Source organism: Gobio gobio, assembly GCF_949357685.1.
Source record: "Gobio gobio genome assembly, chromosome: 17".
Lineage (NCBI taxonomy): Eukaryota > Metazoa > Chordata > Actinopteri > Cypriniformes > Gobionidae > Gobio > Gobio gobio.
The window spans coordinates 34,047,118-34,061,618 of NC_137110.1; positions in this window are offsets into that span (position 1 = coordinate 34,047,118).

Sequence of the window (14,501 nt, forward strand, 5' to 3'; positions counted from 1 at the left end):
TGATCCTATCTGAGATGTATTTATGTCTAGTGAAGGGTGCAGATTCTGAAATCCACTGCCACTTCAATATACCTATATATATATATCCTAATAAAATTTATAATCAAAGCATTAATCAATATTTATCCTCCTATATTATTTTTTATGATTCTGTCCAGTTATGATATTACTTAATCAGTAGAACCACTGATTGTTTGTTTCTTCATTTATGTTTTCTAAAGGTTGTATTTGGTGTCTGAGGAGTAAATGAGGGTCTGGCCTAGGGATGTGTGATGTGTCGCTAAACATTTGATAGCAGAACATGTTGTCGTTTGTTTGGATTTTGGAGGTATCACACACCCCTAACATGAGTGCAGTAACAGTGCTTATTCACTTAGTAATGATTTATATAACCTTGTTTTCCACCAGGCAGCAGCATTTTGTATGAGCTGCTGGTCTTTTGGGGAAGGTCTATTGAAGAATCCACCTTGCTGGTGATTAAAACATCAACAAGTTTCTCTTGACATATGAAACATCTAATTTTGACATTAGATGCAGATACTAGTATGCAGATTTAGTAACCGTTTTGACACATCTACTAAAAATATAGACTCCAAGATCTTAAGATTCCTCTATGTGTGTGTGTGTGTGTGTTTCTTTTTGACCTAGAGTCAAGTGTTCACCTTGAGACTTTCATATTTGTTGCCTACAATGTTTAACTGAAGTAGGTTGAGACACACAACAAACTGTTAAAATTTATTTATGCACCAGACTGTCATTAGGTGATAGGTGTCACGGAACAGAAGGGCAAAGAGGTAAGTAATAGTGATCTTTATTCAAATTAGAGTGTGGTTGTAGCAGCGTGAACCAGGCAATTGAAGTAGATGGTGACTTGCGGAATGGTAATGGTGACTTAGCCAGTGAAAACTCAAGAGTGATGGTGGATTCGGAGAATGACGATCGGTAACCAGGCTGATGAACGGAAGACAGGAGATGAAACGGGATGATCACAGGTAGGTTGAGAGGTAAGGAGTCTGTTGTAACCGCGTATACTGAGATGAGACGAGACCTTGAGTGAATGGTGACCAGGTGAATATAGAGTGTGAGTCTCTGATGAGGTGCAGGTACAGCGAGTCAGTATTCTGGAGATTATGAACGAGTGGGCGGGTCTTGGTGAGTCGGTCATGATTGTGGCTGTGACGGTGTGGCTGACTCTGTGACAATAGGGTTAGGTAGATGTTTATTTTATGCTTATTTTACATCATTTTGTCCAGTAGAACATTGTACAAATTGAACATGAGCTTCGCAAGAAAGTGAGCCTTGTGGGCCTCTCCACACATGTCCACTTTCCCCTCCCTTCCAAGTATGACCTGAGGCCTATGATAGTAGTTCAACAAACTCAAGGTTACGAGATTAGTTTGATAAGTTGACAAAACTGAGCCAATTCAAGTTTATAACATGATGCTGATCATCAACTTTCTCTGTCAACTCAGGCATTGATCCCGAGTTCATGGAGAACGTGCACATGAAAGTTAGTATGGTGATCAAAACCTCTACAAGCCACTTCCATGGCTATCTCCCTAAAAAACATTATATTAGATATTATGCCTGAATCTGTATTCAAGCAAATATCATTACCGTTATGAACACCATTTGGGATGCCGTCAGAAAGATTGACAAAACTATACAATTATCTATTTGGGGTTTGTTTGAATTGATTTTACTGACTGAAAACAACTTTTTCAATGATCTTGCCTAAGAAAGGAAAATTTGAGATTTGTTTAAAGTTGCTCAAAACTCAATCAGGCATGAGGGGGAAAATACACAGCTAAACAAAGACAATAACCAACAAAGAACAGAGGAAACTGAGGAGTATAAATACACAAAGGAAACAAGCAACTAGACAGGTGAACTCAATGGGTAGCCTAACAATGATGAGCACATACTAGACACCATGGAAACAAAGAACATAGGAAATAAACACAGGAAACTCAAACTCAGAAATGATATAAACAAAATAGAAAACTTCAAAATCAAAGTCTCTGAAAAGAAATGATCAAACATGACCATGACATGCTTCTATCAGGGTTTTGCCATTTCCTCAAAGATACTGACACTGTACCTCAAAATATGGCAAAATGAATGGCCAGAAAATTCCAGCAAAATGTATTACAGATGCACATCTTTATTTGTTGTGCAGGTCTGTATTTCCCAAAAGCAAATGGGTGACAATGGTTTCTGTGATCTATAGGATTATAAGATTTTGGGAAACAGCCTTGGCTGATATGAAAATCCTCTTGGACTTATATAACAAGTAGTGTGGATGCAGTCTTGCACAAATTAAATATTTTAGCTGCCAATGTCATTGTAGAACAGGGTTCTTCATTCTGAGCTAAATTGGTATTCATCTAGCCATGAGATCTTTACATGTCGGCCCCCATGTGGACCCACTCTATGTTTTATTAGGCTTAAGTAACCTTAACGACATAATGATTTTGTTTTATGTCACTCCTTCAGAGAGTTTGCAAACATGTTTTTTTCCCAACCCTTAAACTCTGCAGGAAAGTGGACATCGAGGGCCAGAGTTCAGAACCCCGGATTAAAACATTTTAAGGTAGAGTAGGCAATTTCGGAGAGGCTAGCAATAGCAAGCCAAAATAGCAAGCTCCAAAGCCAATCACCAATCGCGGAAGCACCAATAACAGCACGTCTGCAGACCAATCGCTGCAGCGATCAGGGAGTCCCATCTCCCTGTATATAAACCAGCTACCTGCCATTTCATCATTCTCGCTCTCTTCCTGGTGAAGATTTTGGAAGCTGTTCTCAGCAGACTTTGGGAATTATTGCTTAAAGGTCCCATGGCATGGCATTTTTCTATTATTTTATAGTGTTTCCTGAGGTGTACTTATATTGTTAGTATGATTTTTACATCATAAAATGTCATAATTTAGAAATAAAAGGCATTTTTTCTATACTGCTGTTTGCCCTGTGGCTGAATGCCCTGATTCAAGAGGCGTGTCTGCTGTGAGACTTCAGTAAAAACGCCCACTGTTGTGATTGGCTGACATCTTTGCATTTTAAATGAGCGGAGGGGGCGTGGTTTAATTAGGTCTACGACGCACGAGCTGCTGCCAGAGAGACGGATGGACCGGAGTTCACTTCACATCAGTTCTGTCAGTCTCAGTTCAGTGAACTGTTATAGTTACAGCATATACTTCAGGTTATTAGTTTATTTCTAGTCGGAGGGGCTGTCACTCATGTCAGAAAGTTAGTAACTTTAGTAAATTATGGATCAGCGCTGACTCGAGACGCAAACCGTTTAAAATGATTCAGTCCGATTTGGTGAACTGGTTCGGTTCACTAAAAAGAACCGATTCAAAAGAATGATTCGTTCGCGAACCGGACATCACGGAGACGGAGCGATTGCTAACAAAGTTATTTATAGTAACTACTGAGTTGTGAGAGCGCTGTCTGTCAGCGCGAGTTTATTGTGTTTGTATCTGAGAGTTCTGAATAAACACGAGTCCCAGTCACGCAGAGATCGTCTTCATCATTATTCTACCAACTTTGTAACACATGCAATGTACCATTACAGCTGTCGAGATGAACGAGTTAGTAAGTGTTGATTAAAGCAGTATTTCTAGATATGTTCCGATTATATGAAAAGCGTCAGTGACGCGCATTGAGTAACTTACACAGCGCAAACAAAGACACAACAGCAGTAATCGAATGTAATCCAGTTTATTGTGGGGATAGCTGGCTAGCCTAGCCCAGATACCCTCACGCTTACCCCCGTCTGCTTAATCTCGCGCCGCGTATGGTGCCTCCGCTGTGGGCCAGATGCAGTACTGGGGGTCGGGGATGTTGAAGGCCGAGCTTCGGCGTGTGTGAGGTTTATCTCTAAAGATGCTGCTGTACAGTCTAGTACAGACTACTCTGCTGATGTTGAGCAGAAACGACTGTATGCACATTTAAGAACAGATAGACGCGACGAGGACGTACAAAAACACTGACTCACAAGATAGAAAACACGAAAACACCGTTCTGTCGGGAGAGAGAGAAGCCGCAGTGTGTGCAAGAATAATAAATAATTAGCTTCACATAAGAAATCAATGATCACAGATCAGAAGGAACTGAAGAAAGACTTCTGTTTTCATTTGTACATCCAAACACTGAGAAACTGCCAGCTTTCACTCGTTCACAAGTAACGTTAATGATCTCTCGCGCTTGCATGGGTGTGCCAGATTCTCTGGGCGGAGGAAAGGGAGGGAACCGTTCCTGCTTGGACGTCAAACCAGGAGACTTCAGGATTGGCTCGTCTGGCCTGTCATTTTCTCAAAGGCAGAGAAAGACAGCCAGAACTCGGTTTTACACCGATCAACATTTCTATCCACTTGGGGACAATATTCAGGCTAGGGGAACTCATATTAAAGTTGAAATACCTCATAAAATGAAAATTTCATGCCATGGGACCTTTAAAAGTTTACAGACGGAGCCATAAGGTAATGTCCCAAACGCAATATATTCTTAACCTTTGTTGAGCAAGATAACTAACGCGTCAACACAAGGCTTCGTGTTGCAGTAGCTGGGAAGTCGGACCCATGTCACAGGCCGTCAGCTCGTGTATGATGGAAAGAGACTTCCCTCCCTCCAGCGAGGCAGGCTATTCCAGCCGTCCCGGTTTGTGTGGCTGAAGTGATGAGTTTTTGGGATAAGCCTTTTTCCCACGAGGACCTGTCAAGGGCTTCTCGAGGCTGGATGTTCAGGGAATGGAGGATTTAGGGATGGCGGACCCTCCCCCGGTTGAATCATCTGTGGCAAATAATTTGCATCCTTGTCGCAGGGCAGCACTCTCGTCAGCCGGAGCCTCACTGCCAGGGAAAACAGAGCGCTTCGCCATCTCTGTTTTTCAAAAGATTTATAAATCTTCTGCACTGACCGTCCATGCTTTGAACGTGATGTCCCTCCTTACAGCCTATCAAGCTATTAGAGGAGTTATTAGAGGAGATGGGTCGTAAGCTGGACTCAGGTTCTCCCAACCCAGCGCTCTGGGGGGAGATATGCGTCATTGCAGATTTAAACCTGTGCACGTCCCACGGAGTAGTTCAAAGTTGCGGTCGGAATATGGGCTTAGCGGTTGTGGGAGAGAGATCGATTTGGCTGGGTTTGTCAGGCCTCTCTGACAAAGAAAAAGTGGAGTTTTTAGATGCCCCTATCGATCCAAAGGCCATTTTCGGGCGCGATGGTCTCAGCTATGCGTCAACAATGTGACTTGCGGAAAAAAGAGGGAGAAGCATTCAAGGTCTGTCTCCCCAGAAAACCTTATCACCCGAGCCGTCCGAATTTCAGGCCTTCAAGTAGAGGAGGTCATTCTGAATATCAACCTTCCTGTCCTGCTCCACCACAACAGCCGAGAAGTGCAGGCTCAGTCAAAGCCCGGTTTCGTGAAACGGAAACAGTCGTTCACAGCCGCAGCAGCGAAACATCAGTCGGCCACCCCTCGCGTTTAGATTTACGGGTCCTCAACAAAATCCTCAGAATATACAAATTCAAAATGCTTTCACTCAGAACTTTCAAAGTGGATTGGATCACCTTAGTGAACCTCCAGGACGCATATTTTCACATAGATATTTTTCCTGCTTACAGGAAATATCTGAGGTTTGCTTATCAGGGCACAGCAGACGAGTATATAAATCCCCTTTGGCCTTGCTTTAGTGCCCAGGGTTTTCACCAAAGTGAGGAAGCGGCTCTGACGCGTTAAGGAATGGAGGAGTAAGAGTTTCATCATATCTGGACGATCTGCTCATCTGTGCACCGTCCCCACAGCAAGCAGAGAGCGATACATACACACTAGCCCAAGTCGCTGGGTAACACACACAAACCAGACAAAGAGTTGTCTAATTCCTTCACAGGAAATAGTCTACTTGGGTCTCAGGTTGAATTCAGTGATGTTTCAAGCGTTCCTATCAGAGGAACGCATCAAGACATTTCTCAGCTGCCTCTCCCTCTTTTTTAGTTTAGTCTCTTTCGAAATGTGTCTTCGACTAATGGGTCTGATGGCCTCAACAGTGTCAGTGGTTCCCCTGGGAACTTTTCAGAACTGGACAGCGTCACAGGGCATTTGCCCCACGAGCTGTCTCAGTCGCCAAGTGCGCGTCTCACCAGAATGCATGAGTGCTTTCTGTCATTGGAGAGCCCCGTCTTTTCTCAGGACAGGATGCCCTCTGGGTCCTGTTGTATTGAGGAAAGTGGGGACAACAGATGCATCTCTCATGGGCTGGGGGGCAGTGTTCGAGGGCAGAACAGTCAGGGGAGTTTGGTCTCCTGCACTGAGAGAGAAGCACATACATTTTCTAGAACTACTGACAGTGTTACTAACGCTGAGACATTTTGTGCATTTTCTCAAGAATCATTATGTATTGGTCAGGACAGACAATACAACGGTCAGAGCCTACATAAATCGACAGGGAGGAGTGTGTTCTCACAAGCTTCACTTGTTAGCGAAAGACCTGATTATGTGGAGCAGCAGGACCTGCCTGTCCCTATGCGCGACGCATGTTCCAGGATTAATAAACAGGGGAGCAGATTTACTGTCCAGAGGGAATCCTCTGTATGGGGAGTGGAGACTAGAGGTCTAAAAAATTTGAACCCGAACCCAAAGAGACCCGTAATGTGCTACACGGAACCGACCCGGACCCGTCTATTATTTCAAAAGCTGGACCAGGACCCGTGCAGATCCAAGAAATGTCAAATATATAGTACCTGGAACCGACCTGGACCGTCTATTATATGATAGCTGGAACCGAACCCGGCGGGAAGACACAGACCCGACTGGACCCGATTGTCTCATATTCCACAATAAACTGCTATTAAAAAGTTAATAAACAAGTTGCATAAAAAAATATAACTTTTTGTCTCAGCCTACGTAAAGCTGTCATCTCCCTTCCTTGTACCTGATTGTGATCCATTAATCCTTGCCAAGAAAAAAGTTCTATCCATGTTATTCCTCTCTTGTTATTCCAAGAATTTCAGCTGTAAAAGCTGAAACTCCACCCCCAAGTTATGCTCATGGTGAGGCAGAGATTCGGCCAGGCAGCCGTAGATCTCTTCGCATCGCGCGAAGACGCGCAATGTCCCCTGTTCTTCTCTCTGGTTGGCATCGATGCACCGTTGGGTGTGGATGCTCAAGCCCACGTGTGGCCAGACAGGTTACTATACGCGTACTTGTAATTATTCTGATCGTGCCATACTGGCCAGGGAGACTGTGGGTTGCGGAGATTGCACAACTGCTCTATAACCAGCCATGGCAGGGATCTCCTCTGACAAGCACCGGGGGAAATATTTCATCCCTCCCCTCAGAAACTAGCTCTCTGGGTCTGGCCCATGAGAGGCTAAATCTAAATACAGCTGGGTTACCTCCGAAAGTGATTGAGACAATTCAAAACGCGAGGGCTGCCTCAACGCATTCTTTAAATGATCTCAAATGGAGGGTGTTTCAGGACTGGTGCGCAGATATGAACATCGTTCCTTTTTTGTGCTCAGTTTCGGATGTGTCTTTTTTTTACAGGACCTTCTAGATAAGGGCAAAGCCTTTTACCGCTACGATTAAGGTTTATCTGTCCGCTATCTCAGCGTTGTCATGTGGGTCTTAACTCGGGTACTATCGGCCAGCACCCTCTCGTCTGTCAATTTATGAGAGGGGCACGTCGGTTACACCCAGTATTGAAGCTGCTGGTCCCGTCCTGGGACTTGTCCGTGGTTCTGAACGCGCTGTCAAAAGCCCCTTTCGATATCATTGATAAAATTTCCTTGAAGCTACTTGCTTTAAAGACAGCTCTGTTACTTGCTCTCACTACAGCAAAAAGGGTGAGTGAACTACATGCTTTATCAGTTCACCCTTCCTATATGATGTTCGCTATGGGTGGCCAAAAAGTCACTTTTAGAACTAACCCTGCGTTTGTACCCAAGGTGTTTGATCACGCTGCTGCAGTCCAATCTGTGGACCTGCTAGCTTTTCATCCACCACCCTTTCAATCCCCAGAGGAGGAGGGGTTACACAGTTTATGTCCGGTTCGTACTTTGCATATGTATGTTCAGAAAACCCGCTCACTTCGTAAGAGCAATCAGCTGTTTGTCTCGTGGGCTGACTCTTACAGAAAAAGACCTATCTCCTGTCAACGCCTTTCTCACTGGGTAGTGGAGGCTATCGTATTATGTTACAATAATGCGAATTTAGAGCCCAATAGGACTACGAGCACACTCTACTAGAGGCATGGCTACTTCCTGGGCTCTGTTTAGAGGCAACTCTATAAAAAAAATGTGCACATTTTTGCTCGTAGACTGGATGTGACAGAACCCTCTCTAGCCCACTCAGTCCTGGTGAGTAGTTAGGGTATAATGCAGTTCCCTTTCGAGAGTACTCTCGTATTGCGTTTAGCTAAACGCTAGGGGAATTTCCTTTCCTCGAGATTTTGAAGCAAATTTTTAGCCTAAAAATACCATGTAAAACGCAGTGCAGCTGCACAGCTCTCAGCAGGAAGCAGCTGCGTGCTGATTGGCTGTGCCGCTGCAACTGCAGGAACCTATGTTGAGCCCGCTGGGCAGGAAGGACCAAAAAGGTCCCTCTAATATTCCCACCACAAGGGGCAGCATAATTTGCATAGCCAAGGGTATAAAAGACCCTGTCTCGCCAGGTTTGTCATATTATTTCTTCTTCAGCGACTCACCTCTCTGAGCTCTGGATTGAAGCCTGCCGTCGACACGCACCCAGCAGAACTCTGCAGCCTGAGGACGTCGGATTCTCCGCCTTCAGCCTGCCTCCAGCTGTGCCATCCGGCACATATCCTTTTATACCAATCCGTGTGTTTGCCGTTGCTACACACTCACGAAAAGAGCCGAGACGTTGTTGCAAATGTCTCGTTCCTGCGCCTCGTGTAGAGGCTTTCTCCCGGACGAGGATCGACACATCATCTGCGTCTCATGTCTCGGGCGAGACCACGCGCAGGCCACACTCAGCCAGGGCGGCTGCCCGGAGTGCGACGAACTGGCGCTGCAGACCCTTCGGGCTCGGCTAGCCAGTTGTGATCCGAATCCCGTCCCTTGCGCTCAACCTCTCGAGCCGCGTAAGAAGAAACACCGCGACCAGAGGCCCCCAGAGCGCTCTGACGAGCACACACCGGTCATTTCCCCGTGTGCCTCGCCATCGCCTGTCATGTTCGCAGAGGAAGAGCACAGCTCCCCTCGTCTGGCGGCTGCTACTGTTTCCTTCGGCGGACCAGAAGAGGAGGAGGATGACAGCCTTTCGCTTGCTTCATCTGAAAGTGGGTGGTCGGACACCGTCTCGGAGCACGCTACTTCGACGCGGACTGCCATGGGCGGCAAAACCTCAGTTGACGCTGAGCTTATCAGCCTGCTCACTAAGGCTGTGGACGACCTCGGTATTGACTGGTCTCAACCCCAGGGGCCCACGAGAAGCAGACTGGACGAGTGGTTTTTCGAGAACCGCCGCCACCCGACCGCTCAAAAACCCGCTCCCTTCTTCCCAGAAGTCCACGAGGAATTATCCAAGTTGTGGAAGGCGCCATTTTCATCTCGCACCAAATCCACTTTTTCTACCGCGCTCTCGGTGGTCGTTTGTGCTCAGGAAAAGGGATATCACACTCTTCCTCCCCTCGAGGAAGCCGTCGCTGCACACCTTTGTCCACCCTCCGCCAGGGGATGGCAGTCAAAGGCTGTACACCCATCTAAAGCCTGCCGCACTACTTCCAGCCTCGCTGGTCGAGCGTACGCCTCCGCCGGCCAGGCGGCCTCAGCGATTCACTCTATGGCGGTGCTTCAGGTCTTCCAGGCCAAACTCCTCCGTTCCCTGGATGAGTCTGTCCCTGATACCGAAGCCCTGAAGGACCTGCGCGGCGCCACTGACTTGGCCCTGCGTGCGACCAAGGCCAACGCTCAGGCGATCGGCAGATGCATGGCTAACTTGACGTGTTGGAGCGCCATTTGTGGCTTAACTTAACTGAGATGAAAGACTCGGACAAGACCACTTTTCTGGATGCGCCCATGCGCCTTCAGGATTATTCGGTCCCTCTGTGGTTGGGTTCACAGAAAGCTTCACCGAGGCTCAAAAGGCCTCACAGGCAATGAGACATTTCCTGCCCAAGCGTTCCAGCTCCTCCCCTAGCCATCACGCTAAGGCTGGACCAGCCCACCAAGGCGGCGCCACCAGCTCACCAGCCTCGCACGGCTTCTAAGGCCAGACAGCCTTCACGCTCTACGAGCCGCAGCAGACCGCCGGAGCATTGAGGTCCTCGACCCAGCAATGTGTCGAAACCTGAGCCGCCGAAGCCGTCCTAGCCAGAGGCACAAAGAGAAGGTGGATAATACCCACTTCGGCCAGTTTACCACCTCACAGTTTACCACCTCACTTTCTTCCAAAACGTTCCCCAGCTCCCTTCAAACAGGCGGCTGGGCACACTACATACATAGCCAACGAGCCCGCAAACAAGTGTGCTCGCCTGTACACAAACGCCGTTTTCACGGCGACCCATATGAATCACAAAAAGGGTTTTTTCTCTGTAGGCAGTGTGCCAGCATTAAAGCATGTACCCCTACACTCAATCACTCCCCCATGTTCCCCAGCCCCCTGCACTCAGGTGGTTGGAAACATTATCCTCACAGTCTACGAGCCCGTATTCAAACTCGTGTGTAGTATATATATATATATATATATATATATATATATATATATATATATATATATATATATATATATATATATATATATATATATATATATATATATATAGACCAGACATAGTCGGGCCAAAGAATATTGAATGACCAGATAATTCGAGTCATGGAAAGAATGTGCTTATGACTTATACAAATACTTAACCCAGACCAGCCTGTAAGGCAGGGACATCTTTGCTCGCCTGTACACAAGCACCAATATTCTATGTCCCCCGGCCCCCTGCACTCAGGCGGCGGGAAACAATTCCCTCCCAGTCAGAGAGCCCGTGAACAAACGCGCTCTGGTGAACGCCACTCTAACACAACATTATCGGGCCACCGAGTCCCTGTTACCCAGCGACTCGCCCCACAAATTAATTCAGACCCTGGCTTTGAAGGCCGAGGCCTGGCGGGCCATTCCCGGCATTTCAAAATGGGTGTTGAACACAATAGAACAAGGTTACTCACTACAGTTTGCTCGCAGACCACCGCACAAGTCACGTGCTTCGAACCGAAATATCAAAACTGTTAATGAAAGGGGCGGTGGAAGCCGTACACCCCTCACAGAGCGAGTCAGGCTTTTACAGTCATTACTTCCTTGTACCAAAAAAGGACGGTGGTCTCAGGCCCATTCTAGATCTCAGACATCTGAACAAGGCCCTTATGAAGCGCCCGTTCAAAATGTTGAAAATGAAACAAATCCTCGCGCACATTCTGGCAGATTGGTTTTTCACTGTAGACCTAGAGGATGCCTATTTCCACATACAAATAGCCCCCCATCACAGGCCATTCTTGAGATTCGCCTTCGAGGGGAAAGTTTACCAATACAAGGTGCTACCCTTTGGTCTATCTCTGGCTCCCCGCACGTTTACGAAGTGCATGGAAGCGGCACTAACCCCGCTGAGGCTTCGGGGAATGAGAATTCTCAACTATCTCGATGACTGGCTCATAATAGCTCAGTCAGAGATACAGTTATTGAACCACAGATCTTGGCTTCTCAACCATTTGAAATGTTTGGGCCTCAGAATCAATGTGGCAAAGAGCTCATTGTCTCCCACACAGAATGTTTTGTTTCTGGGAACAGTGTTAGACTCACTACAGATGAACGCGCGACTGACGTCACAGCGCGCGCTCTCTGTTCGGAACCGAGCGGTTTCTCTCAGGTCCGGTGCATACACTCCTCTCAAACACTTTCAGAGGATGTTGGGTCACATGGCCTCGGCGGCGGCAGTTCTCAGACTAGGTCTGTTACACATGCGCCCCCTACAGCGCTGGCTGAATCGCCGCGTTCCAGCTCACACATGGCTCTCGGTCCGATTAAAAATCAAGGTAGACCACAGCTGTGTGTTGGCTCTGGCTCCTTGGAAAAATCCTGTCTGGTATCAGATGGGTGTGAGTTTGGGTACTGTTACGAAGTGGAATGTTATCTCGAGAGATGCATCCAACCTAGGTTGGGGAGCCCTTCACGAGGGCAGGCCAGTCTCCGGTCTCTGTCAGACTCGGAAAAGAGCCTTCAAATAAACTGTCTAGAGATGAAAGCAGTCACACTATCGCTAAGAGCTTTCCTTCCGTACATAAAGCACCACCATGTCCTGATCCAAACGGACAGCCGGTCAGTGGTAGCCTATATAAATCGCCAGGGCGGTCTAAGATCTATTGGTTTACACACAATGGCGGAAAAAGTCCTAATATGGGCAGAGCACAACCTGAGCTCGCTGAGAGCGACTCATGTGCCAGGCATTCTGAATTTGGGTCCAGACATGCTGTCCAGGGGCAAAGTGTCCCCAGCAGAGTGGTCTCTTCACCCACAAACGATTCAGACAATTTGGGGCATGTTTGAAGAGGCAAAAGTGGATCTTTTCGCCTCGCAAGACAATGCTCAATGCCTAATATATTTCTCCAAGCACAAGGACGCGTTGGCCCACGAATGGCCCAACCTTCCTCTTCATGCTTTTCCCCCAATCTCAATGTTACCTCAGGTCATAGAGAGGATCAGGGAGAGCAAATGCACTGTTCTTTTAATAGCCCCGCTTTGGAGAAATCAACCATGGTTCTCAATGCTAAGTCGGATGTCAGATACAACCCCGTGGCCAATACTGCTGAGGAGAGACCTCCTCATGCAGGTGAAACGGCAGATCTGGCATCCCCGTCCCGATCTATGGGTGCTTCATGTCTGGCACATCAACGGGTACATGAGAACCTCTCTGAAAGTGTATTAAACACTATTTCTGAAGCTGGAGCCCCCGCGACCAGGCGGCTCTATTCAGACAAATGGTCAGTCTTTTCGGACTGGTGCAAAGCACGAAGCTTGACCCCACATAATTGTGAAGTGTCAGAAGTGCTCACTTTTTTACAAGAGCTACTGGACGCGGGTCGTTCCCCCTCCACGCTCAAAGTTTATGTGGCTGCTATAGCAGCGGATCACATTCAAGTGAATGGACTGTCACTGGGGAAGAACGATCTTATCGTGCGCTTCCTCAAAGGGGCTAGAAGGCTTCACCCACCTCGCCCCCCCTTCAGTCCCTATATGGGACCTGTCCACGGTCCTGGATGCTATGAAAGGCTCAACATTCAAGCCTCTGTATTCGGTGAGCTTAAAGCTCCTATCACTCAAGACCGCTTTTCTGCTAGCGATCGAATCAGTTAAGCGAGTGGGTGATCTGCACACGCTCTCAGTGAGCGCCTCTTGTCTGGAATTTGGGCCAAACGACTCTAAAGTCGTCCTCAAACCAAGACATGGATATGTACCTAAAGTGCTTTCAACTCCGTTCAGAGCACAGGTCATTTCACTTTCAGCACTCTCATCATCGTTAGATGAGGAAGATGCTAATTTGCTCTGTCCTGTCAGAGCGCTGAGAATATACATAGAGCGTTCCGCTGCTTTCAGGCAAACTGAACAGCTCTTTGTGTGCTTTTGGCAGCCACACCCGTGGGTGTGCGGTTACAAAGCAGACCTTGTCACGATGGATAGTGGATGCTATCTCACTGGCTTATGAGTCTAAAGATCTCAGCTGCCCTAAAGGCATCAAAGCCCATTCTACTAGAGGCATGGCCTCATCGTGGGCTTGGTCTACTGGCATTTCTCTGAATGATATCTGTGCAGCGGCAGGCTGGGCCTCCCCGTCCACTTTTATCAGGTTTTATAATTAGGATGTCCCTGCCTTACAATCTGGGCTTCTCGCTGTGTAATACATATTAACCCCTTATGGCCCGACAGTCTGGTCTGGGTTAAGTATTTGTATAAGTCATAAGCACATTCCTTCCATGACTCGAATTATCTGGTCATTCAATATTCTTTGGCCCGACCATGTCTGGTCTATACATATATATATACTACACGTATCTTTGCGTGTTATTCTCATTAAATGGCCGACTCAGGTCTGGCTCATATTGGGGACTTCTATGAATATCATATTTACGGGCCCACTTAGGTCGGTCTGGGTATGGTGTCTCCAGGCTTTCAGAGCCGTTAAGCGAGCACGGCGTTTTGCATTGGGTCCCCGAGCATTTCGCTAAACGCAATATGAGAGTACTCTCGAAAGGGAACGCTTCGGTTACTAATGTAACCTCGGTTCCCTGAGAAGAGGGAACGAGTATTGCATTTGCTTGCCGTGCTTTGCTTGCTCAGGGAGTCGCTTCAGTCGATTAACCTGACGAACCTGGCGAGACAGGGTCTTTTATACCCTTGGCTATGCAAATTCTGCTGCCCCTTGTGGCGGTAATATTAGAGGGACCTGATTGGTCCTTCCCGCCATAGGTTCCTGTAGTTGCAGCGGCACAGCCAATCAGCACGC